Below are 26,635 nucleotides of genomic sequence, written 5' to 3'. Positions count from 1 at the left end.
CCAGCCAAAAAAACAGATTTTTTTTGTTTTCCCCCAGTTTATTCTGGCGTGGCGGCCATTTTGGAACTGGGCAGAGCATGCTCAGAAGTGACTTTTGATGCTGCTCCGCCCAGTTCCAAAATGGCCGCCGCGCTACTTCCGGTATGCTACTTCCAGTCTGGTCCCTTATTTTTCAGAGAGGAACTTGGCAGGTATGTTTTCCCCTAAACTATACAGTGGTACCTTGGTTCTCAAATGCCTTGGTACTCAAATGCTTTGGTTCTCAAACGCTGGAAACCCGGGAGTAAGTGTTCCGGTTTTTGAACTTTTTCAGAAGCCGAACGTCCAATGCGGCTGTCAGCTATTGTCTCTGGGGCACCTGCACCAATCAGAAGCTGCTCCTTGGTTTCCAAACATTTCAGAAGTCAAACGGTGCTTTTGTTTTTGCTATTTATTTTGCGTTTTTGTTTTTTGAGCCTTTTCCGGTTAATTTGCTTTTGTGCCTGTGTGGAACCCAGTATAGCTACTGATTGACTGTGTGACTGCGGATAAAAGCCCCCCCCCCATCCAAACAATAACTATCATCAGTATTTACAATACTGTCTTATTTATTTTATAGTACAGTACATTGATTATTGCTTTCATTTTATGGATCAATGGTCTCATTGGATAGCAAAATTCATGTTAAATTGCTGTTTTAGGGGTTGTTTTTAAAAGCCTGGAATGGATTAATCTGTTTTGCATTACTTTCTATGGGAAAGCGCAGCTTGGTTTTGGAACGCTTTTTTTTTTGGAACAGACTCCCAGAATGGATTAAGTTTGAGAACCAAGGTACCACTGTATAGCAAAATACTAAAGACAACACGGAAACACCGTTTATCTCCCTGCCTATTTATTCACTTGCACTGGCATGCTTGTGAACTGCTAGGTTGGCAGGAGCTGGGACAGAGCAATGGGAGCTCACTCCATAGCAGGGATTCGAACAGCAGACCTTTTAATTGGCAAGCCCAAGAGGCTCAGTGGATTAGACCACAGTGCCACCCGCGTCCCTTTACATTTTTATATATTAAAGAGGAGTGGAAAATAAGTTCCAAGTATTGCAGGGCTCTTGCTTGTTCCAACAGATGACCATCCACCTACTGCTTGGAAAAATCCCTTCCGCCATAGGAGGAGGGGAGATTGTGGGCACCATGAGCCCTCACACGTGCTGGGGGGATGGCTGCCATCCTCCCAGCCCATTGGCTGGCTCCCGGACGCGGTGCTCCCTTGGCGCGTCCAATCCGGACGCTCCAGGGGGGCGTGGCTTGCTGATTTAAGCAAGCGCACGGCTGGGATTCAGCCTCTCTTACCTGACCCCCAGCCGCTTCGTTTTTCCTGCCCACCCTCCCTTTAGGCAGGGCTCCCCCTTTTGACATTGCTATGGACCTCGGTTGGTCACTTGGTGAATTGGCTCTGGCCTGGTGGTTTTCGCCTACCTCGTAGCAACTCGTCACAACTTTGGTTTTTGGCGGTAGGCATTGGATTATTTCTGAAAGGTTACAGGTGTGTGTGTGGGGAGGTTGCTGCCATCACCTCCCCCAAAATGCCGAAGGGTACTCCCTTAAGGAGTCCAGGGGCGTGGCCAAGTCCGAAGCCGTGGTAGGTGAGGGCCTAAGGCACACCCCCTGGCGGTGGCCCCAGGGTGAGTTTTCTAGTTGATCTGCATCACAGGGCTCACCCAACGGTGGTTAACCCTTCACAGACTGCTAGCAGAGCGGGCTGGAGTCGGATATAGACGGTTAGATCCAATGCCTTAGCCAAGACCTCTCTACATCCGTAATCAATAAAGTTGTGGCCTTTTCATGCCCATTAACCTTATGCAATGTGTCCTGTGTCTTTATTTACTCTGGGAGGGATTGTGGCATCGCCCACACAATGGATCTGCATCTGGAGAAAGCCAAGTTTTTAGGTCCATCATAATTTATAGTCTACTTTTCACTGTTGTAGCATAAAGACAATTGCTTTAAAGCCAGTCTAAGACCGATTTTTACTGTAAATAACAATACAGCGCCTTCTGCACACATTAATATACTAATGGGTGTGCTTCCTACCTAGTTTAGGGTCATGAATCTCAGCTGAATGTCATCTTGAATACCAGATCATGCAAGAGCAGGTCAAACAAAAGGGGAGTCAGTAAGAACATCCTACAGAGAGAGACACAGACACACTGATTCAACTTCGTAAGCTGACCTCTTGGGCCACATCTGAGTTGCAAAGATGTCGTTGCGTAGAAGCACCTAATCAGAAACAGCAGGTATTTGTCCATTTGGCAGCCCCCTCTAGATTTTGTCCAGAAACAATCACATGGGACTATGTCAAAGGCTGGCTTTAAACCAGCAAAAGCTAAAATTCACCTCTAGGCAACTTACAACCCAGTTGTAAGAGGAAGTGCCAAGGCTTTGACTACCCATTCACCTCTGCCAGGAGAGATAAATTGAGGCAATGGAGGTTCCTTCCTTAAGAACGACCTGTTCCAAACCCAGGATATTTGAGTTGACTCTTCAGTCTAATAGTTTATTTATGACTTGTGTGTGTGTATATATATAGCATAAATCTTACTAATTACTGGTCATAAGTGAATTGGCTGATAATTACCAGGTTTCACCCAGTTTCCATATATATGAATTATTATAGGTTTACTCCAGCTTACCAGCATCCTTCACTGGTTTTTCATAGCAGAGGGGCTCGGTGTGAGTTGACCATTAGCTCAATTCAGGAAGGAGACCATTGAATCCTGGTGCTTTTCCTGACTTTAAATATTTTATCAGATTTTAAATGTTCAGAGGTATAACAGTGGGGATACAGATGAGTATAGCTGAAGGTCAATGAAATTTATCTCGAGCTGTGGAAAGCCAGAAAGTGGCTGAACTATCACAGTATGACTTCTGCTATTAGAAACTCCCAATATTTGCTAGTCCTGTGTTCAACGTGGGCAACAGGAATAGGTGAGAACAGCAGGTACAGGCAGGCTACCAACCAGAATGTGTTGACTGGTTGGATAGATAGATGATAGATAGATAGATAGATAGATAGATACATTCAATGGATATTTCGCTCTACCCTTCAAATTTGCTACTTTAAAGGCAATTTTAAAAATGCCATAAACAGAGGGCCAGGATCCAAAGAGCTGCTTTCAAGTTTTACATATCCAATGGTAGGTATTATCCTCCTTTCTAAATACACAAACATGGGTGATCAAGAGCCAATCACATTGGAAGCAAAATGGGCTACACAGGGAGCTATCATATGTTGGCCCATCTCATGGGCATACCCAGCGAGGGGCAGTATTTTACGGACCATAACCCACACTTTTCCCCTCCAAAAACTAAAGGGAAAAAGTCGCTGCGGCTTATGGAAATCGGGCTGTTTCTGCCCCCTCCGTGGCTGCAGCCAGCGACAGGAATGGGGGGGGGGGAGAGAAGCCCCATCCTTCCTTCCCCCCTCTTTCTTTCTTCCTTTTTCTCCCTCCCTCCCTCCCTCCCTCCCTCCCTCCCTCCCCCTCTCTCTCTCTCTCTCTCTCTCTCTCTCTCTCTCTCTCTTTCTCTCTCTCTCTCTCTCACACACACTCCTTCCTTCCTTCCTTCCTTCCTTCCTTCCTTCCTTCCTTCCTTCCTTCCTTCCTTCCTTCCTTCCTTCCTTCCTTCCTTCCTTCCTTCCTTCCTTCTCTCTCTTCTCTCTCTTCTCTCTCTTCCCTCCCTCCCTCTTGCCCTCTTTTGCCTCCCCCCTAGCTTTGATCCTGGGTATGCCCCTGGCCCATCTAGTTCAGTATCAGGCCCGCTGGCTAAATTCACCCTGCCAAGCTTCCCCCATTTGGCCCATGAAGCTCTTTTTACCCCAAACTACACCCACCCGCTCCACAGCTGGTGTCATATGTGATGTTGCGTATTGCCGTGGAGAGATGCAGTTGAATCCTGCGGATGGAGAACAGGATACAGTTCCCTGCACATCAGCTGATTGCTGGGAAGTTCGTGTTTGGGTGTGTGAGAGCTAAGTAAGGATGGTTGGGGGAAAGTCGAGCGCCGCATTACTGGCAGGGGAAAGGGAGGCTTCACTGCTGCTTGGCTAGTCCCCCCCCCCCCAAGTAACATAAGACACCTGTCCTTTAAGGAGGCCTTTCCTGCCTTGGCAAGTTCTAGAGCTGGTACGGATTCTCCCCCACCCCCGCCTTTTTTTTTTCTAAAGAAGAGTGGATATTAGTTAACACTGTTAAATTAAATCTGATTTAGAAAAGAGAAGCTGTCATCATGTGCACGGTGGAGAAAATAGGAAATAAAGGAATGCAGACCAATTTGAGGGCATGTCTGAACTTCCCTGAACTGCCACCCCACTCGTCAGGTGGGAAAGCACAGCGGATGAAAAGATGATCTTTGTTTCCACATTCCGGGGTTGGCAATGAGTGTTTGGAAGCATGTCTCCAAATGCATTTGTGTATTGTGGAAACTTGTTGCTGTCCTTTCTTTTTAAAAATCCCTTTCTTTCTTTCTTTCTTTCTTTCTTTCTTTCTTTCTTTCTTTCTTTCTTTCTTTCTTTCTTTCTTTCTTTCTTTCTTTCTTTCTTTCTTTCTTTCTTTCTATAAAGAACAATATGCCTGTTCCTGTACACCCTTTAAAATATCATAACAGACTTCTTTAAACATTAACATTCAAAAGTCTTTGGCTGGAACAATAGGAAAAGTTCAAAGTTCATCCCATAATCATAAGCAGACATCTTTCTCACTCCCTCCTCCCTCTCCCCTTTCTTCCCTATCTTTGCAGAGGACAGACTTAAGTATCTCGCATCCCCCGCCCCTCAACCCTCACTCCTCTTCCTCAAGATGTTCTCTCATTTCACAATGCATTGTTTTATCCACAGCTAACAACTTTTGGTTAGGTTTCTGACATTCCTTTAAAGAAAAAGAAAAAGAAAAAAGAAAAATTAAAGCAAGAGATTTAGAAGCTCAGACTTCGAACGCTCCAGCTTACTCAAAGCATATGTTAGCTTGTGGGGACCTCACAACCACACTCTTGAGGCGAAACTCTTGCCAAATCACGTTATGCTACTAGAGCTGCTTATTTGAATTTTCCCAGTGAGGCTCATGCAGTGCGCTGTGTGCTGTGCAGAAAACTAGAGGAGCTTGTAAGACTCTGTCCCTTCCACCCCACAAAGCCCTGCCCACTCTTTCTTTTTCAAAACCAAACATTCCTTCTCGTAATCCGCAGTTTGATATCTGCTCACTTAACACCATTGTGTTGGGTTTGGTTTTTTTTGACAGTGTGCTTTCCTGATGAAATCCGTCCCCTTTTCAAAAAAACAAAAGAAAACAAAAAAGTTCGAGGCACAAAACAACATTGGACTGCAGGTACAGCTGACTTGCATCGAGCTACGTGGCTTTGCTTTCGGAGGCGGCATGGGCAGCCGCACGCTGTGCCTGTAAATCTGCAGTTTGAAATCCGAGCACAGTAGCCTTCAGAGACCAGAGCTATGCTAAACTAACTCTCCATGCTTTGGTTCTCAGGCAATGGAATGTTAGTACTTTCTCTGCTCCATTTCCCCCCATCCATTTCATTTTTCTGCTTATTAGCAAATAGGCGTATTATGAATACCAGCAAGGGCTTCTTCATTCTTGTTTTAAACCAATTTTTACATTGAAACGTGTGTGTGTGTGCGTTTGTGTATGAGCACGTGCATGCATGCTTTTTTTAAAAAAAAGAAAAGAAAAGATCTGTAACAGGAAAGTAACATCTTGAAAATGCATTTGATTGAACATACATGCCTGGATCTAAGCAGTCCAGGGAGTATGTATGGGAAAAGGGGATTGAAAGGCAGGAGATGGAGTGGGGAGCCAGGCCAATTGCTTTTTCAGTTCTAGGCATTAGAGGGCAGTTCAAACACTCCAATCAGTTATTTTTTGTATGTGGTAGGGCAGCAGAATGGAGTTCTCTTTAGACCCTATGCATTTTGATTATTGCAAAGTGAGTGGCACATGCGTACATACATATATACAGATATAAAAAGGTAAATCTAAAGGGACCCCTGACCATTAGGTCCAGTCGTGACCGACTCTGGGGTTGCGGCGCTCATCTCGCTCTATAGGCCGAGGGAGCCAGCGTATAGCTTCCAGGTCATGTGGCCAGCATGACAAAGCCGCTTCTGGCGAACCAGAGCAGCACACGGGAACGCCGTTCACCTTCCCACCGGAGCGGTCCCTATTTATCTACTTGCACTTTGATGTGCTTTCGAACTGCTAGGTGGGCAGGAGCAGGGACCAAGCAACGGGAGCTCACCCCGTTGCAGGGATTCGAACCGCCGACCTTCTGATCAGCAATCCCTAGACTCTGTGGTTTAACCCACAGCGCCACCTGGGTCCCTATATACAGACATACATGTGCCTAATTCAGCGCAAGGAAAGAAAGCTTGTGCAAAACACTGACATGTGCACATCTGCCACGTCAACAACAAGTTAAGATTCTCCATTCTGGGGTGGGGGTGGCCTGCAACTGTCCACTGTCTGTGCAGTCCCCCCCCCCTGGTTGGGATGTGTGGATTCTCTTTTGCAGTGAATGTATAGGCTTGCTTCATGCTCATCTCTTACGATTGCTATCAGAATTGCCTCATCCGATTGGGTGGAGCTACAATGCTATCTTCCCAGTCAGTGGCGGAGTGTCTCCTAACAGGTGTGTGTGTGTGTGTGTGTGTGTGTGTGTGTGCCATAGGAGTCACCCCTGCCCACTGCTGCAAAGCAGGGTGCGCTCATGGCAAGACTTACAAAAACGGCGAATGAGGAAGTGGGAGAATAGGAGGAGGAGGAGGAGGAGGAGTAGTAGTTTGGATTTGATATCCCACTTTATCACTACCCGAAGGGGTCTCAAAGCGGCTAACATTCTCCTTTCCCTTCCTCCCCCACAACAAACACTCTGTGATGTGAGTGGGGCTGAGAGAATTCAAAGAAGTGTGACTAGCCTGAGGTCACCCAGCAGCAGTCTATCTCTCTTAACCAGGCATCCCCAAACAGGACCAGTGGTCAGGGATGATGGGAATTATAGTCCAAAACATCTGAAGGGCCGAAGTTTGGGGATGCCTGCTCTTAACTACTACACAACACTGGCTGTGGAGAGAATGTGGGGGTGGAGATTCACTCTGGACAATCTGTCAGGGTGCTGTCAACAGCTTCCAGCTGGTTGCCCAGCAAAGTATAAATACAAGGAAAAGTTTCTTACAGTCCTTTTTCATTTCCAACTTTACAGAGAGAGGCTATAGAACCCAGCCTCTCCCATTCCTCATTCATCACTTCTATGGATGCTGCTACGTGCCCTCTGTCTTGGAGCTCTTTGCTCTCCTACTTTCAAGGCTCGCTGAGTTCTGGGAGATGGAGGTTCTGGAATGCTTTCTAGTGACAACGTGTCAGCCGGCTGTTGCTCTGGCTCTGCCTGCTCCTCCTTTCCCATTATTTCTTACGGTCCTTCTTTATTTCAGACTTTACAGAGAGAGGCCATTTAACCCAGCCTTCTGACAGTTCCCTCACTGCAAGAAGTGGGGTTACAGTGAACCAGGCAGAGGGCCTTCTGGGTAGTGGACCTGTGGAATGCACTCCCATCAGATGTCAAGGATGTCTGACTTTTATAAGACATCTGAAGGCAGCCCTGTTTAGGGAAGTTTTTATTGTTTGATTCTTCTTCTTCTTCTTCTTCTTCTTCTTCTTCTTCTTCTTCTTCTTCTTCTTCTTCTTCTTCTTCTTCTGTTGGGAGCCACCCAGATTGGCTGGGGAAACCCAACCAGATGGGTGGGGTATAAATAAATAAATAAAATTATTATTCCCAACCTTCCCCCTCATCTACTCCGAGCTGTGACCTCCCGCAAACCCCTGTTGTAAATCTATACTGTCTTCCTCTTCCTCCTCCCTGGAAGGGTCAGGATGGGGAGACGGTCTCCACCACTCCTCCTCCTCTGCCCAGTCCCTGACACTATTTCACTTTAGGTCAGGAGTAGGAAGCCTGTGGCTCTTCAGTGACTGGCCTGCAACTGCCATGACCATTGACCATGTTGGCTGCGGTTGATGGGAACTCAACAGCACTTGAAGGTTCCCCACTTCTGCTTTAGATGAACTGCTGGCCATTAATGTAGATAACAAGGCCCTCCTTTGTGTACATTGGATCTATGTTAAGGGATTTTCATTTTAATCCAATCATGTTTTTAATAGATATCTTTCTTGATTTTGCTTTTATATGTTATATGCCACCTCCTTATAGCACTTTCAATGAAATTTTGTAAATAAAATAAACAAGTACGTATCAACTATTTCCTCGGCAAAGACTTATCCACACCTACCTTTCCTTCGCTCTTTCCAGGCACAGTCTGCAATTTAAAGCTCTGTGGCTGAGCACCCTTTCTTTCGTTCCAGAGCTTTTCCTGCAGGAACCAACTCTTTAAAGCTGAATCAGAGCAAACATCAATCCACCGAAAAAACAAATTGACATTTGCTCCGATTCAGCTTTAAAGAGCAGGTTTCCACAGGAAAAGCTCTGGCAAGTGTTTGGACACAGAACATTAAAGCACAGACAACCCCTGACAGAAGGCTACCCACACATCAGATTAGGTGGGGGAAATTCTCCTGGACTGTACCACTTCATGCTGTAGGTAGAGACAGTGGGTTTTTTCCCCTAAAATTTTTTTAGGGGTGCTCTCATTTTGACTCAAGAAAATCACCATTTTTATAGTTCAAATTGGGAAAAATAAATACAGGAAATGGACAAAAGTACAAAGATTCACAAAAAAATTTTTTGGGGGGTATGCGTGCCTCTGCGTAACACCCCCCCCCCCGGAAAAGCACTGGGTAGAGGAATAAAATTTGTGTTAACTGATTTTAATATTGTATTTTAAAATTGTTGTAACCTGCCCTGGGACCTCGTGGTGAAAGGTAGGGAAGAAACAAACAGAAATAAACAAAGAAATAAATCTCTGCATAAAAAAATCAGACGGGTGCTTTAGGGGGAAAGAATGAGGAAGATTCCACTATAAAGGAAGATTCAGACATGAAGCCATAGTGCCCCCCCAAAAAAGTTCTCTCAAGTTTGTGACTGTGAAAGCTAGAAGGCTGGAGTTCTTCCACAGAGCCATGCATGAAATATTGAAATGCAGCTTGCTGAGAATATTGGTGCCAATGAAATCCAGTCACGCTGCAACACCCATGAAAAACCACAAGTAACAGAGCAGAGTGAAAGTGAATGCATTTTAACATTGCCTATATTTGTGGAAAATATCTTTTTTTCCTGTAGATTACATGCATCTCTAGCTGTTACGGAATGTAAACATTTGCTGTAGAAGAGCAAGGTCACCTTGTTCCGAACAGTGAAACATCGAGACTCTGAAATATTCCAACGTATGGTATTAAAGTCAATACCAAAACAAGGCAAATGTTTGCCTTTTTTGTGTCAACAGCTGTGTGTACTCTATTGAAATCTTTCTAAGGGTGTAGTTACCCTATAAATGCGCACAGCAACTTGTGACAAATTGGTTAAGTAAAGAATCAGAGTTGAGAATCGGAATTATGTATTGTTGATTAACGTTTTGCCATTGCAATTTAGAAAAGAGCAGAGATAATAATGAGACCTTCTCAGCAGGATCTGGTTAAGTAACAACTGCATCCAGACTCTACAGTATATTATAGAAGGATGAATGCTAAATGTAGCCAACCTCCCTCCCTCTCCCTCTCCCTCTCTCACACAGAATTCATTTCCTTTCTCTGGACACAATTGATTCTTACACTGATACTTTAAGAGTACATTCTGCATCTTGAGGGAGGGTTCATTGTTGCGAGGAATTTTATTAAATAATGCAGGGAGGAAGATCATTTTGAGTCTCTCAAGATGTAACTGAATCACAAAGAGAGGGCTGATGGCTCTAATTCACATCCAAGGACTCTTCCCTTTTTTTCCTCGCAACAGCTGTCAGTAAGGTGGGTCAGTCTGTGTGAGATGGTGATTTGGCCAAGGCTGTCTGACTAGTTTCATGCCTGAGTAAGAATTTAGCTCTGAGATGCTATAGTCTACCTCCAAATCTGCCCCCTGCACTACAGTCTAGCAAAGGAGGCTGGGCCTGTGACCACTTGGCACATGCTATATGTTTAATTATTTCATGAAATTTATACACTCTTTTATTGTTGTTGTTGTTTTGAAAAAAGAAAACCTCTCCAAGCAGTTTACAGTGGCAAAACCCAATGAGAAGTTGCTGAATTGCAACTTATCACCAAGCTCAAAACCATGGAGGAACCTGGTTTGAACAGAGACATTGGATTCTTAGCTCATTATACATGATAAAGCGATCTTCAGCCATCTCAACCCTTGCTTTTTCATGCAAGACCATTTGCAGTCGTTTACAGTCGTCAACAGCTATCAGTCAGCCAATCACCCATTTCCACCACCCTTCTGAGTGATACCCCCTTGCCACCCTTTCTCTACATAAGCGTCTGGGGACTTCTATTTCAGTGTATCTGAAGAAGTGTGCAAGCACACGAAAGCTAATACCAAAATAAAAACTTAGTTAGTCTTTAAGGTGCTGCTGGAAGGAATTTTTTTTATTTTGTTTTGAAAACCCAATGAAATCACCATTAAAATAGTTTAAAACATTCAACAAACTTAAAACCAACAATAAGCTTTAAAAAAAGTTCAAACACACATCAATGTTCTACATATCTTGTTTAGAGAAAAATGTTTTTAGTAGCTGCTGAAAATAGCAGCTGATGAAGAGCAGACATTCTTTCTAAGGAATATGTTCTTAAAATCTTTAGTTACTTCTACAGACATACACAATTTGAGATCATCTGTGTTCTGAGGTTCATCATTTATAATAGCAATATGTCTAATTATAGAATGTCCAGTGTCAAAACAATTCCTTTAAATTCCATTAAAGCTGGAAAACTCCAAAAACAATGAGATAATGTTGGGCATTCCACATGGTATGTAGAAGCAACCCAGGTTTTCTACAAGTATTCATTTGACAGGGCGCTACAGTTAGCACTGACTCATATACTCATATAAGAGTATAATTGCAATTGGTCTCATTCACACATTGCATTTTAATTTTTACATTTAGGAAATCTTAGGTGTGCACTAAAAGTGAGGTGTTAATAACATGACCCCAAGGACAATTCCTGCCAACCTTTGCTAGTATCAGCACTGAGCTACAACATGGGGAAGAAATTATAGAAATCTTTCCCTCCAACACATCTTTCATTTTCTGACATACCAAAATTGAAGGTTCAATCATTATGAAATGAAATGAGGTGCCAATCAGGCGATTTAGTACAGGAATTAGCAAAGATCAGATTTTTCAAACATCCCTAGCAAAACACTGTAAAACCCGTTCATTTTAGCAGGGGATGTACAAGATAACTTCCCTTGTAAATTATGCCCAAAAGTTAGTGTAGTGCAAAAGAAGAGAACTGGCTTCTGCTCAATCACTTGGCATTTTAAATTTGCTAAAAAAAAATGCAGCAGCATTTCATTTGGCAACTTCTGTTTTTACCTTTCATTTCAAAATCTCTGTCAAAAACCGAGGAGGCCATTGACACTCAACTGGCTCAACTCCCAAACAATCATTTCTATATTGAGGCTTTAAAGGGGGGGGGGAAGGAACCGAAAAACATGATGATAGACTGTAGAACAATTCTCAGTGTGAAGAAAACTGTTAACAAATGTCCAGAACACATTGCAGAAGCTAAGAATGCACAGCTGGAGAAGTGTACTTGTCTCCAAGCTGTATATTCATAATTTGTGAATTTGGAAAGCATTGCAACGGCTGAGATTTGCTAGCAGCTGATACGCGCCAGCTTTGCATGTATTTCTCTCCATTCATTGCTGAGAGTTACAGATGTTCTCTCCCGCATGAATCACACCTGTAAGCCCTAAAACAAGTTTTTTGTTTTATATATAAAAATGGAGTAGCAGATGCACCAGGCTTGAAGGCTCATGAAAAACTGACAGAAAAAAGCATGCCTTAATTCCACCCCCACCCCCCGTTCCAGACATTATTCTTGCGATACCATTGCAATGACCACCAAAGTTTAAAAGTTTTAGCTAATTTTATATTCTAATACAGGCCAGTCCCTTGAGACGAATGGGGGGTTGTTGCACATTATGTTATGGTCGCTGAGTGGAAGCTGCATTAAATTGTTTCATGTAGCCAGCCATATGTTTGTTCTGACTAGAGCTCAGCCAACATTTCTCATAGGAAATTTTCTTGGGGAGGGAGGGGAGGAATGCATAGGATTCTCCCCCCCCTTTACCTTAAATAATAAAGGCTACTTCATAGAATTTTCCTGGAACATGCCACATCTTTTGTAGCTGCTGTCAACTCCCTGCCCCGCAAAACTAACATGCAGTGCCTCAAAATGGTGCCAAGGTACAGGCTGTGGTGGAGGATACAAAATGGCGGCCAGGCTGCCAAAGCGGTTTCAGCTTATGCGGCAGCGCGCACAAAGTCCTTAGGGGAAAAGAAGCTTGCTACTACCACTGCGAATAGAGCACCCCATCCCTGAGAAACCCTTGGGATAATTTCTTCTCCCCATGGGAAATTTGGTAAAATGGTTCTCTCAGCTTTCTTCTCACAACAGGGAGCAGCATGTCAATATGCTATTTGTGCAGAGAAGTCCAGATTTTCCATGCCAAACGCCCTTTTCCAAAGTCCCGCAAAGCTCGCAAGCGGCCCATGTGTCATGGCCCAGGAGTCAGCTTCACCTGCTGAACAGCAGCCTGAAGGGGGAGAAAGCAGAGGGACTCTTTCTGCAGCTGATGAGAAGCCACTGCGGAGAACTAGCTGGCACTGATGAACTGATGAGAACCAGCGGTGGAGCAAGCTGATCGGGCGCCTGCGGTGGCGCACATGTCCTGCTCCCAGGGGGCGGGGCCAGCCACCCATGGGGCGGGGCCAGCCGGGGCAGGAGACTCCATGGGGCCTCCAAGGAGTCTGCCTGCCTTCTCCCACCCAACCACCCTACAGCAGAGGGAGAGGTGGCGGGCGGACCATTTGGGGCAGCCCAAGCTACCACATCACTCCTAGGAGAGCCATGTGGCTCAGGCACGCTGCAGTGAGTGCTGCCCGGAGGTGAGTGCCACCCAGCATTTTGCCACCCCCCTCGGTGGTGATACCCGGGGCATACTGCCCCCACCGCACCCCTTTCTCCACCCCTGATGAGAACCGGCTGGCTCTGGGCTTCTTAAACAGAGCTCTCAGCAGCAGTCAGATGCTGGAAACAATGCCTGTGGTTCCCCAGCCCGACCTTGCTGCTTCTTGCTCTCCATCTGGACTCTTGGTTCTGTGGCCATCCAGATTCCCCGACCTCTGAACTGGACCCTTGGCTCTGTGAACATCTGGATTTCCCCGAAATGGGAGATGGCGGCAGTATACATTGTGTTGCTCTTATGGTTCAGTACATGGGTTTAATCATGACTGCTATTTCACTATGTCCGTGATGACGACTAAGAAGTTAGGTGGTCCAATGGGAAAGAAAATACTTACAGTCAGGCCTGTTGGCACCAATCCAAAGCAGACCATTTGAAAAGTAGCCCAAACCATCACAAATCTTGCATTTCAGAAATGGAGCGCACTCGCTCGATGTCTTTATTACAAATTTAAACAACCGTTGCAAAACTGGTTTAGCTGCCTTAACTCCCCAGGTAGCCAAAACAGTACTGCGGAAGGGCTAGGAATCTCTAATCGGAAAGAATTGAGAATGTCACAAAACTGCATGTCTTAGTGTTCTTGTAGGGAGGGGACAATTAAATCAGTTTTGAGTGTGGTGTTGAATTTTTTTTGGCCTTGCCTTGGAACAAGGAGTCGTGATCTCACATCTGAGAGAGAGGGGGGGGGGAGAGAGATCTGCTTCTGTGTGGTCTAGAACCCAGTTCATAAGAAAGGGAAGAGTGTGGCTCGGCAGCTGCTAATTTATTTATTTATTCTTGCATCCGTATTCCCTCTTCCCCCCTTTTCTTTGGTCCACCAGGAGCTCTTAAAGCAGCTTGAGGCTGAGTACGTCATATGTTTTGCTTACCAGGGAACCTCATTACACCTTCTTCCTTTAGCAGCTGAGCAAAAGCAGCTTCTCTTGCTGCTTGCATGCTCCCAGTTTGTCTCTTGTTTCAATGTGTACTTTGAAAAAGATAAACCAAGGTATGCCACTGTAGAGCTCGCAGAACCATGTGCAAACAGGGGCTTCTCTGTTAAGGGCAGAGCCTGGGGATTCTCTGCATGTGAAGACTCTTAACACACACTGGGATTTCCTGCAAGACAACGAGCAGGGAATGCGTTGTGCACTTTGAGTATGCATATACCTTCTAACATTGATCTGATGAAAATTGGGATGTTTAATAGTAATAATTAATAATAATAATTAATTATTATTATTAATAATAGTAATAATTAATAATAATAATAATAATAATAATAATAATAATAATACCCCACAGATCTGACTGAGTTGCTCAAGTCCCTCTGGGTGGCTTCCAACATACAGGTGAAACTCGGAAAATTAGAATATCGCCGAAAAGTGCATTTATTTCAGTAATGCAACTTATTATTTTTTTTCTTTTTCTTTTAGTTTTTACAAATGCTTTATTTTGGAAATTCCACAGTAACAAAACAAATAGTTACAATAATACAGAAATAAACATCGCTTTTACATTTCATTAATTACATTCCATTTATAATTGACCCGCCTAACGAGAAATAATTACAATTACAACAAATAAAGGCTTGACATATCTTGCTTTGCATGTCATGCATCTATCTCATATATTGGTTTCACCTTTTAAGTGACATTATTGAAATAAATGCACTTTTCGACGATATTCTAATTTTCCGAGTTTCGCCTGTATATAAAGCACACAATAAAACATTAAAAAAACTTCCCTATACAGGGCTGCCTTCAGGTGTCTCCTAAAGGTTGTATAGTTGCTTATCTCCTTGGCTCAGGGGTTGCATAACTCCATACCCTCCAACTTTTCTCTAATGAAAATAGGGGCGTCCAACGGAAAAGCAGGATATTCTGGGATCAAATCAGAAACCGGGACAGCTTCTGTAAATCCAGGACTGTCCCTTGAAAATAGGGAAACTTGGAGGGTCTGAGAATGGTTTGCAGTGTTGGCATGAAAGCTGGAATGACTTTAGTGCAGACATTTCCTTTGACGTTACCTTCTCTCCTGCAGTGGGAACTCGGGGCTTATCTGTACTACAAACATAAGGAGGAATTCAATGTAGTGCTAAGCAGATTACTCCATAAGCACAAGCATTTCTGCTTTCCTGATGGGATGAACTGCCCTCATCTCCCCCTGCATGTTCTTCTGGGAGTTTTCCCCAACAAACACCCCCAAACACAAGCTAATTGTGGAAGAGGGGGCATCTGGAGGGAGGAGAGAGGCAGGAAATGGAAGTCCTTGTGCTGGCTTCTGCTGCTGGAACCAGTTAGTTCATCCTGCCCTTGTATTGGTTTCTGACTGCAAAAGTGTCGTGTCTCTTCTCAAAGAATCCTGGGAATAGTGGTTTGTGGTGCTAAAAATTCTCTGTTCTCTGTAGTACAGAAGAGGGAATGACTGTTAAACCAGTTTAAGTCTGTGCAAACTTAACCACTGTCTCCAACATTTTCTCCAATGAAAATAGGATATGTCCCATTCCATAATGATAATTTTACTATTTATACCCCACACTGGGCTGCCCCAACCCATAGCTGCCAAGTCTCCAGTATTCCCCGGGAAACCCCCATTTTTCCAGCTGTTCCTAGCTGAAAAAAAACGAATTTTTTTGTTTTTCCACAGTTTATTCTGGCGCAGCGGCCATTTTGGAACTGGGTGGAGCATGCTCAGAAGCGACTTTTGATGCTGCTCTGCCCAGTTCCAAAATGGCTGCAGTGCGACTTTTGGCGCGACAGCCATTTTGGAACTGGGCAGAGCAGCATCAAAAGTCACTTCTGAGCATGCTCCGCCCAATTCCAAAATGGCGGCAGCGCTTTTCCGGTCTGCTACTTCCAGTCCGATCCCTTATTTCTCAGACAGGAACTTGGCAGGTATGCCCCAACCACTCTGGGCAACGTCCAATATATATAAAAACATCATAAAACATTAAACTTTTTTTTTTTTTAAAAAAAAACCTTCCTGGTGCCTTCAGACAGCTCAGGGGTCAGATAACTCCATACTCTCCAACATTTCTGCAATGAAAATAGGTTCATCCTAAGGAAAAACAGGACATTCTGGGATCAAATCAGAAACTGGGACAGCTTCTCTAAATCAGGGACGTCCCTGGAAAAAAGGGACCCTTGGAGGGTCTGACATAGATATTCCATGTCACTTCCTGTCTCCGAAGCCATTATACCCTGTTTCTCCAAAAATAAGACGTAGCCATAAAATAAGCCATAGCAGGATTTTTAAGCATTCAAGGAATATAAGCCATACCCCGAAAATTAGACATAGTGATAGGCGCAGCAGCCATGCCGGCCACGGCAGGAGGAGGGGGAAGAAAATAAGACATCCCCTGAAAATAAGTCATAGTGGGGTTTTTTTTTGAGGAAAAATAAATATAAGACGGTGTCTTATTTTCGGAGAAACACGGTAGTTCAACAGGACTGCTCCTTTGTCCGCCTGCCTGCCCTTATTACCTACCTTACGGATGCCTGAAATGAAATGAAACAGGACAAAGCTGAGAGTTATTCATGGGATAGATAAGAACATACTCTCAGCAGAGGCAGGCTGTGAAAGAAACAAGGGGTGAACTTATCTGTCAGAAACAGGAAGTTCTGCTTCATGTCTTTTCAGTGCATTTGAGGGAGTGAACTTCTTTTCCTTTAAACCACAAGGAAAAAACAATATATGTATACACTCTTAGTTCAGGGGGTGTAGTATCTTGTGGTGTGGTTTAATATTGGTCATGCAAGCCCAGCAAGCGAAATACAGTCATACCTCGCTTTAAGTACGCTTCAGTTTGAGTACTTTCAGTTTAAGTACTCTGCGGACCCGCCTGGAATGGATTAATCCACTTTCCATTACAGTGGTAACTCGACTTACGAACGACTCGACAACCAAATTTTTCAACTTATGAATGGGGCAGATGGCCGCACACTTACGAATTTTTCGACATCCAAACGGAAACCGCGGCGGTTTTAGATAGGGTTTTTTTGACTTACGAATTTTTAGATGGGGTTGCTTCGAATTACGATTTTTTCTGTTTCCAATGCATTCCTATGGGAAATCGCGTTTCCAATGGCGCTTTTCGACTTACGAATTTTTCGACCTGCGAAGGTGCCTTCGGAATGGATTAAATTCGTAAGTCGAAGCACCACTGTACTTTCAATGGGAAAGTTCGCTTCAGATTAAGTACGGACTTCCAGAACCAATTACACTCATACTTCGGGTTAAGTATGCTTCAGGTTAAGTACTCCGTGGACCCGTCTGGAATGGATTAATCCACTTTCCATTACTTTCAATAGGAAAGTTCGCTTCAGGTTAAGTATGCTTCAGGTTAAGTACTCCGCGGACTGTCCGGAACGGATTAATCCACTTTCTATTACTTTCAATGGGAAAGTTCGCTTCAGGTTAAGTATGCTTCAGGTTAAGTACAGACTTCCGGAACCAATTGTGTACTCAAACCGAGGTACCACTGTACACCTTCAAGCTTAGCTGAGGGAAAAGTGATTATCATTAGGGCAGGCAACTAGGAGCAGAAGCAATTTTGCCCTGTCTCCCATGCAAGAACGAAGATAGAAGACTCTGGATACAATTCAATATAGCAGACCCTCCAAGTGTCCCCATTTTCTAGGGGCAGTCCTGGATTTACAGAAGCCATCCCAGTTTCTGATTTGATTCCAGAATGTCCTGGGTTTTCGTTGGGATGTCATGTCTTTATTTAAATTGGAGAATTATTTGAGGTATAGAGTTATGCAACCCGCAAGCCAAGGAGATAAGTAACTGTACAACCTTTAGAGGACATCTGAAGACTGCCCTGTATAGGGAAGTTTTTAAATGTTCCATGTTTTATTATGTTTTTATGTATGTTAGTGTTGGTAGTAACATATATGTAACATACATGTATGTTATGTATGGAGTTACTGCTCTTGCCCTCTTCGGTAGGGGGGAGTTTATTCTTCTTGATTTGCTGTGCCCTTTGCCATTTTATTGCTCTGCTACCCTGTCATATTCTCACTTGGTGCTTGCATGATTTTAGAAACTCTGCAGATGTCTGTTGCCATTTGCAAACTCAACTCAGATTCTCTTAGTGCTGGTTCCTTTTGTTTTAATCAGCCACATACTGAAAACAAATCAGATCGTCAACATGCGATCCTGACTGTTCTCCAATCCACAATTTCTTAACTTTGGTTTTTTAAAAAGAAGATTTTTATTTAAACAAGACAGGCAAAAGGGGGAAAAAAGATGGCACCGCTATAACACAGTGCAAAACACGAGTATCAGACAACAACAGCAACAATTTTATTTTTTATACCTCGCCCATCTGGCTGGGTTTCCCTAGCCACTCTGGGCAGCTTACAGCATATATAAAAACATAATAAAAGCATGAAAAACCTCCCGGTACAGGGCTACAGTCAGATCTCTTCTAAAAGCCTTATAATTCTTTATCTCCTTGACATCTGAAGGGGGAGCGTTCCAAAGGGAGGGCGCCACTGCTGAGAAGGCCCCTCACCAGAAGAAATTATATATATATATATATATATATATATATATATATATATATATATATATAAAATAAATGTTAATAAATGTATAAGGCAAACACATACATAAGTATATAAACCACGTGTCTGAAATAGTACAGGACAACAATCCTGAAGCCATTTTGACTCTCCCAAATTGACCTGAAATATTTCTCTGCAAGGAGGAAGGAAATGGAAAAAGTTTTCCAATTGTCTTTGGCCTGTAGGGGCTTACAACTCCCTGTAAATACAGTCTGGCAAGTATCTGTTAAGCTGAGCACACTGTCAATATGCGTAACAGATTCAGGAACTAAGTATTTGCCATCTCAAAGGAATGACCAGGCTACCCAGAAAAGGCAATCAGAGAGTAAGGCATTATCTGATATCCTGGCAGACAGGAGAGAAGCAACACACTCAAAATTCTGCTGGGGACCACCTTTTTCTGTGATGTAGGTATGATGTTTGGGGGGTGGGGGTGGTTGAGCTACAGGGTAGACAGTTTCAAAAGTCTATATAAGAGCTTGGACACCAATGTTCTGGGTTCCTCTCCTCCCTCCATGCGTGGGGGAGTGGGGGACCCTGTGGCAACAGTTTAATAAAGATCATGCTTACTACCCGTAGTTGCTTTGCTTCTCAATATTCTCTGGTTGGCCTCTGTTATTTTCTCGTACCGATAGAGAACCTACTTGCATGCCAAGACCCCCAGAAAATTCCCCCCAATAACTCAGACAGACACATTATTTTAGGTTTTGTTTTTGGCATAATTTTGGCCACAACTTTATTCAAAATTACAAATTAATTTTGAGTGTTGGCCTTAGGCTTTGGTTAATCTTCTGCCCCATGGTGGGACAGGACCAGCTCTGACTTCCTATGGTAGGAAAGTCAAGTAAACACCCCATGGTGGAGGAGATAGCTGAGACCAGGCCAACTCCCCCACAGGAAATGTTCCCCAAGGCTCATGCTCTGTATTGGCCCCAGCCCCGTACCATTGCGGGGGTGTAAGGACTAGAGCCCCGGAGCCCCAGGATTCCCTTAACGGAATACTTCTATAAGAGCAACACTGAAGGGCATGCACCTCCATGCAATGCCCCTCCCAAACTCATCAACCAAAGCCTAACCTGCCAACCTAACAAGTTGTGACTATTGCTAAGCAGTAGGCAAAAAACCAGATGGCAACAGCCAATCAGCCAAATGGAAAAAATTCCTACTGGCCCCTGAATACAGGCGGCGCCATAGCAAGGTCACTCTAAACCTGCAAAGAAAAGGAGGTGGGCGGGAGGGAGATTCAAATCACTAGCCAGGAATGAGCTTAATACGAAAAACGCTGAGTACTTAAGCACTCGCCCTGTCAATCAAGGAATGGATACATGCAATTTACCCCAGCAACACTCTGTCCTCCAATCATCTTCTCTCTATGAGCTTAGACCCACCCCTTAACACACACACAGTCTTTTCTGCTGGGTCCGGCCGCAACCCCCATTATTCCCTATGGGGTTAATGAGCTTTAAGGACTCTATATGGGTTCTTAGATACCCCATAAGGTAAAGGGAGCAGAATTTTTCTTATAACTGTCGCACACCACCCCAATCAGCACCAGCCCAATCTCGGAGCAATGTGAGGTTCCAGGGGTTCCAGGCAGGTGACCCAGGGACAGCAGAGACTGTGTTGTCTTTATGATATATGGTTTATATACACATATATGCAACACTGAGCCTACGATGGAGGAGCTCACAACATAGAAGCACCCATGGAGGTTGTTTGGCCGGCCCACAAGCAGCCCCCGAACCAAGTTTCCCGCTCGCGCGCTGCGCTAAACTGGTGTGGCGCGGGGACTCACTTCCACAGTGCTGAAAACCGAGTCTGCATCTGCGCAGACGTCAAAAATTGCATATGCACACGTCTAGATGCTGAAAATTGCTGACCCCTGCCGTAGAAGGTCTTCTTTCTCTCATCAGCACAGCCTTGGATTCAAGCATAAATCAAGCATGGCTCTCACTCCCTAGCTTCTGCCTGCTTCCAGCCCAGTTCTCTTACAAACCCAGCTCTGGTTTTTGTTTCCTGCCAGGTGAGGGAGGGAGCCCACCCGCCCACCCATTTGCCCTCTGGCACAGAGCAGCCTCTCTTTCTTATATTAATGTCCAATACTTAGGGGCTGTTATGGCTCTTGCCTGGCTACTTCAACAACAACAAATCCATTTATTGTGAGGACCATAACTTTACACAAATATCAACACGACAATAATTAAAAATATTAAAATTCATTGCATACTATCCCAGCAAAACCTTCATCCCACAAAACAGGAAGAAAAGGGGGGGGGAACCAGCAACGAGTTAAACAGACGATGAAGGGGTCTTTACTTTGTCATCCAGAAATCTTTCCAATCACAAAGACTGCTACCACATGGGTAATCCGTGGTTTAGCATCAACTAAACATTTTTTTACTCTATCTTCAGGATTGATTCATAGCTGTCAAGTTTTTCCTTTTCTCGTGAGGAAGCCTATTCAGCATAAGGGAATTTCCCTTAAAAAGGGGGAGAACTTGACAGCTATGGATTGATTATAGAGTTGGGTATAATTTGCAGCATCGTATCTCTAAAGCCTGAGTAAATGGGACAACAGAGGAGGTAATCTATAAGATTCTCTTTAATTTTCATGAAGCATAAATGGTGCTCTACTGGGATTTTTGTGAATCTATTTTTGTGAATCTACCGGTCAGGTATGCAGTTGGCAATGTTTGAAAGTGTGAAAGCTCTCCAAAGGGTGGGACCAGTGATATCCACCAAGTAGTTGGTACAGATTTTGACTGCTTTTGCTTGGGGAAACCAGTAGGAAAACCCAGAATTTTTTATCTCCGTGGTGTCTAAAAAGGTGTCTTTTTCAAAGGTCCATTCCCGAACTTCATCAAGGCTCCACAGTTTGAGGGTATTAAACTCGGGTAGATTGTATCTGGATATGCCTGGCTACTTGAACAATGGGATTCTCCATTAACCCTGGCTGGATCCAGAAATTAGAAGGGACTCATGCAGCCTAGCCCACCAAACACACAGCACAATTTATATTTACAGTCATACCTCGGTTTAAGTATGCCTCGGTTTGAGTATTTTCAGTTTAAGTACTCCACAGACCTGTCTGGAACGGATTAATCCACTTTCCATTACTTTCAATGGGAAAGTTCGCTTCAGGTTAAGTATGCTTCAGGTTAAGTACGGACTTCCGGAACCAATTACACTCATGCCTAGGGTTAAGTACGCTTCAGGTTGAGTACTCCATGGTCCCGTCTGGAACAGATTAATCCACTTTCCATTACTTTTTTTTTTAAAAAAATATTTTTATTAAAGATTTCCTTGGGTTACAAAGGTAATGCAATGTCTCATTCATTTTTTTCTTCTTCCATGCATCATTTTTACACATCAGTTTTACTTGTTGAGACATTATGAGGAAGGGGGGGAAAGAGGTGGGTGGGATGGGGAGTTGGGTGTGGTGGATTGCCGATGTTTCTGTTTTCTTGGTATGTGTAGGGGTTCAACGTCAGCGTCGTTTGTGCAGGTTCTCTGTTGTTTGTTCATGTTTCTTTGTTGGTGAGAGAGATCAGGATTTGTCTTAGAATGTGGTTGCTCGTTTGTGGTTGGCTGTGATGATCCTTAGTTTCTTGCGTAAGTGGGGAGGGAGGGTGTTTTGATTAGGTTCGCCATATTGATTTGTATGCTGACGGTAAATTTTTGTCATTGTCCTGTTGGGCAGTATAAGTGATGAAGGGGAACCATACTGGGGTGAAGATGTCTTCTTCTGTTTGAATGGAAAGTTCACTTCAGGTTAAGTACGCTTCACTTTAAGTACTCCGCGGACCGTCTGGAATGGATTAATCCACTTTCCATTACTTTCAATGGGAAAGTTCGCTTCAGGTTACGTACGCTTCAGGTTAAGTACAGACTTCCGGAACCAATTGTGTTTGTAAACCGTGGTACCACTGTATCTCACTGCGTAAATAATACAATATATGCGTACCTCTCACTTGTTCAGCGGAGAGAGGGGGGGGGAGTTATTTCTTTCTTTGTAACATGTTTGAGTGTTGGATGAAGGTGAGACCAGAACGCCTATTTCTAAAAAATAACCACACCTCTGAATGTGCGCCACCCATATTGCCTTACAAGGGAAACACAAGTTGAGGAAGAATCTTTGGCTGATCATATGGGTTTACCCCCATTATTCTGAAACCAAATAATTGGTTCGTTGAAAGGACCCAGACACAATCCTAGGCCTCTTTACAACAAACACAACTTTTTCTTTAAATATATCATTTCTTCTATTCCCCCCCCCTTTTAGCCTCCACCCACATTTTCCTCCAGTCAACGAAGCTGAGACGCATCAGATCTTGAGCGTTTGCTGGGATCACGCCAACATTCATAAAGTCAGACCGTGCCTGCCTCAATATGACTAACATATGGTCTTAACAAATTTCAACAGCACTGTATATAAAAAGAGAGGTGATCCAGAAACTCTTTCTGGTGTGTGTGTGTGTGTGTGTGTGTCTCTGTGTGTGTTGTTTTAAATCTCTTCTCCCCCCCCCTTTCCACCCGTCCCCCTTCTGGGTTTCTGTGTGGCACTGATTGTTGCTAGGATTTGGTCTTCGTTGAAACAGCTAGAGTAAATGCTTATTATTTCTCCAAAATGAAGATATTTTTTATTTGCAGATTTATGTCTTTACTGTTAGATTTTGTGTCATTGTCTCCCAGAAACAGGCTCTGCACATCTTTGTGGTGATTATAGAAAATGCAGTCATGCTTTTTTCCTTATGTGAAAAGGAGCTATAATATACTCTTGGCTCTGAGTCTTTTCAAAAACATTTTCCAGTAATAAAAACCCTGTAGCAATATGCACAGAAAAGCACTCAACTTCTATTTAAACATGAACCCTACATAATTCTCTCTCCCATATATATATGCTGGAATCCATTTTCATCCAGAAAGGTACACTATTTTGTAGGGAAAATGAGTTGCAAATGTTGTTGCAGTGGGTAGATTAAGTTGTTTAAATACTGGTTCACATATATTTTCTTGCACTCTTTTGAATAACCAGAGCTACATCTCTGACTGTACATACCACTACTTCATAAAAAGCACTTCTGTTCATTAACTTAAGTCCTACCAGACAGCCTCTAGTTTTAAAAGCCATCTGGTGACTGATAAGAAATGTAAATACTTATCTCCCTTCCTAAGGCCAGTGGATCATAGCCAAATGGAGGATGAAAGCTTTAAACATGCTACCATCTTGGTTGTAATCTGCTGTTACACTGGAAGCGAGATTAATAATGCAATGGAGGTGGGGGGGGGGAGATGTCCAATTATCTTTCCTATTCAGCCTTTTGAAAAACTTCTGGATTGGAGAACCTGTAGTCTTAAGGCAAATGCATGCTTTCCCTCTGTGCCCTGTGTTTACTGATAACGACTAATTATACCTGCACAAACAGAATATGTAAACAGTGCTTGGAAATTAAACATTTTTCAAACAGCATATTCTGTAATATGCAAAATGTGTGGAGGTTCCCTGTTTTCTGCCAAGGGGTGGGGGGTGGTATCAGGTGCTGCTTGTTTCTAGGAATAGACTGATGATTGTTTACCAGACCAGGAGTGGATTTTTATGTGTGGAAGGAATAGACTGTCGACTTCTGGAAATTCTGTACAAATGAGTGTCCAAGTTAGTTTTCACGGTTAGGGACTGGGCGATACATCAATATATTGTTCAAAAGCAGCTTGAAGCCCATAACGTGAGGTCGTTTTCATAACTTTTGACCTGGCAAAATATATCGCAAATCATGGTATGTACAGTCATACCTCGGTATGGCTGCTGCCACATTCTGGCAGTTTCTAGGAGCCACTGAGAACTGAGTGCAGGGTGGGGACCAAAGGTGGACAAACTGCCCCTGAAGGAGCACAATGGACTCCCCACCAGAGGACCTATAAACACCCTATAAACTCCCAAGCTGACTTTACAACAATAAAATCAGTACACATGAGAGGAGTGTTCAAGCCACATTAAGACAGCTAATTAAAGTATAACTAGATAAACGCATTTACATGGAACAAAAGCATCTTTGCCGCCACCTAAAACTGAACTTTCTGTGCCAATCACTCTCTATGCATTTAATCTTTTGACATTTTACTTTCTGTTGTTGGCTTTGCAATTAATTATCTTGAAGCGTGTTTGCTTCCACTCCAAGATTATTAGTGTTTGCAATAAACAAAATAGGTGCTGTACATTTCTTGCTGCTGTTTGCTTCCCAGTCCATTTATGGTTCTCATCTTATGATCACATGTTCTTCCGAAGAAGGAATTTTTTTTCAAAATAGGCTTCTGATAATCCTAACCCATGTACACAATGTCAACAGCAATGGTCTCATCTGGAATCAAAGATTCTGCACAGCTTTTCTCATATTGTGTGTCCAAAGCTGAATCAAGTTTGATCGTTTCCCAAAACTGTTCCCTAAAACCTGCCCTATATATTTTTTACATTCTAAATTACTGTTACTGTTAAGGCTACTGTTCCTTAGCGTGCTTCAACCTTGTAAGTTGGTTATTTACAGTGGTACCTCGGGTTGCATACTCAATCCGTTTCGGGGTGCCGTTTGCACCCCGAAAATTACACAGCCCGAGCAGCGCTTTAGCGCATTCACAAAGCGCCGATAGAGCGCTTTAGCGCATGCGCAAAGCGCACAGGACACTTTTGCGCATGCATGCATGGCAGAACCTGGAAGTAAACCCTTCCGGGTCCACCAAGTACACAACCCGAAAGTACGCAAGCTGCAGCGTACTCAGCCCGAGGTATGACTGTATTTTCATAGTCCAGGGATAAACTGAAAAACATTTTTTGCCACCAGGGCCGGCCCTACGTGCAGGCTGGGTGGCGCAGGGCACCATGTCTAATGTCTTGGGCTAATGTCTTGGATTTTAAAAAAAGTGTGAACAGAACTCTGCTTGTGAAACAGGGCTCCCCCACCCATCCCCTCACTGCGCCCTCTGAAAAGCTGAGAGTGGTGGTCAAGGAACTCTCTTGAAAGATACTGGAAATAGTGTAGAGAGCTGCATGGGGGGAGGGATAATTGATGGAACTTAAGAGAGGGCACCTGGCTCATGCAGAAGTACCGTCTTGCTTGCACAAATCACCTTTGGACAAATGGATTCCCATCCATATCAACCACTCATAGTGAAGGCTATGGTTTTAAGGGTTTCAGCTCACAACTTCTGAATACTGTGGATCCTTGTAGCACAAAAGGTGAAACATCCTGAATATTTGTAGAACACACTTATGGGTGTGCATATGTGGTTGATTGGGTAAGAGAGAGAGCGAATGAGAATCGTTAATTCATCAACAGCCTTGGCCCTGTATACCTGAAGGAGCATCTCCACTCCCAACATGCAGCCTGGGCACTTGAGATCCAGCTCCGAGATCCAGCCTTCTGGCTGTTCCCTCATTGCAAAAAGTGAAGTTACAGGCAGAGTGCCTTCTCGGCAGTGGTACCCCTCCTGTGGAACCATCTCCTGTCTGATATCAAAGAGATAAACAATTATACAACCTTCTGTAGACATCCGAAGGCAGCCCTGTATCAGATTTTTTTTGATGTTTGATGCTTTATTGTGTTTTTATATGCATTGCTAAAAACAAAAAAACGTTGTTGGTGGTGTTGCTGCTGCTATTTTCAGTAGTGGAGCTTTGAATATTTTGCTATAACTCTCCATGGATAAATTGCTGACTTACAATTAACATTTTTTGCTGATACAAATTATACCTATGGCACCTTTTTCTTTTGATTCCTTTATTTCAAATTTGTAATAACAACAGCCAAAAAAGCAATGAGTTTGTACTATCATACTCAGAGCATTCCATTGAAATTAATGGGCGTGTCTAACTTGCACCCATTAATTGCCAATAGGCATGCTCTGAAAAGCATTCAGTTG

This window comes from Zootoca vivipara, chromosome 16, assembly GCF_963506605.1.
Source record: "Zootoca vivipara chromosome 16, rZooViv1.1, whole genome shotgun sequence".
In the NCBI taxonomy this organism is placed as follows: domain Eukaryota; kingdom Metazoa; phylum Chordata; class Lepidosauria; order Squamata; family Lacertidae; genus Zootoca; species Zootoca vivipara.
Note: the sequence above shows the minus strand (reverse complement) of the source record.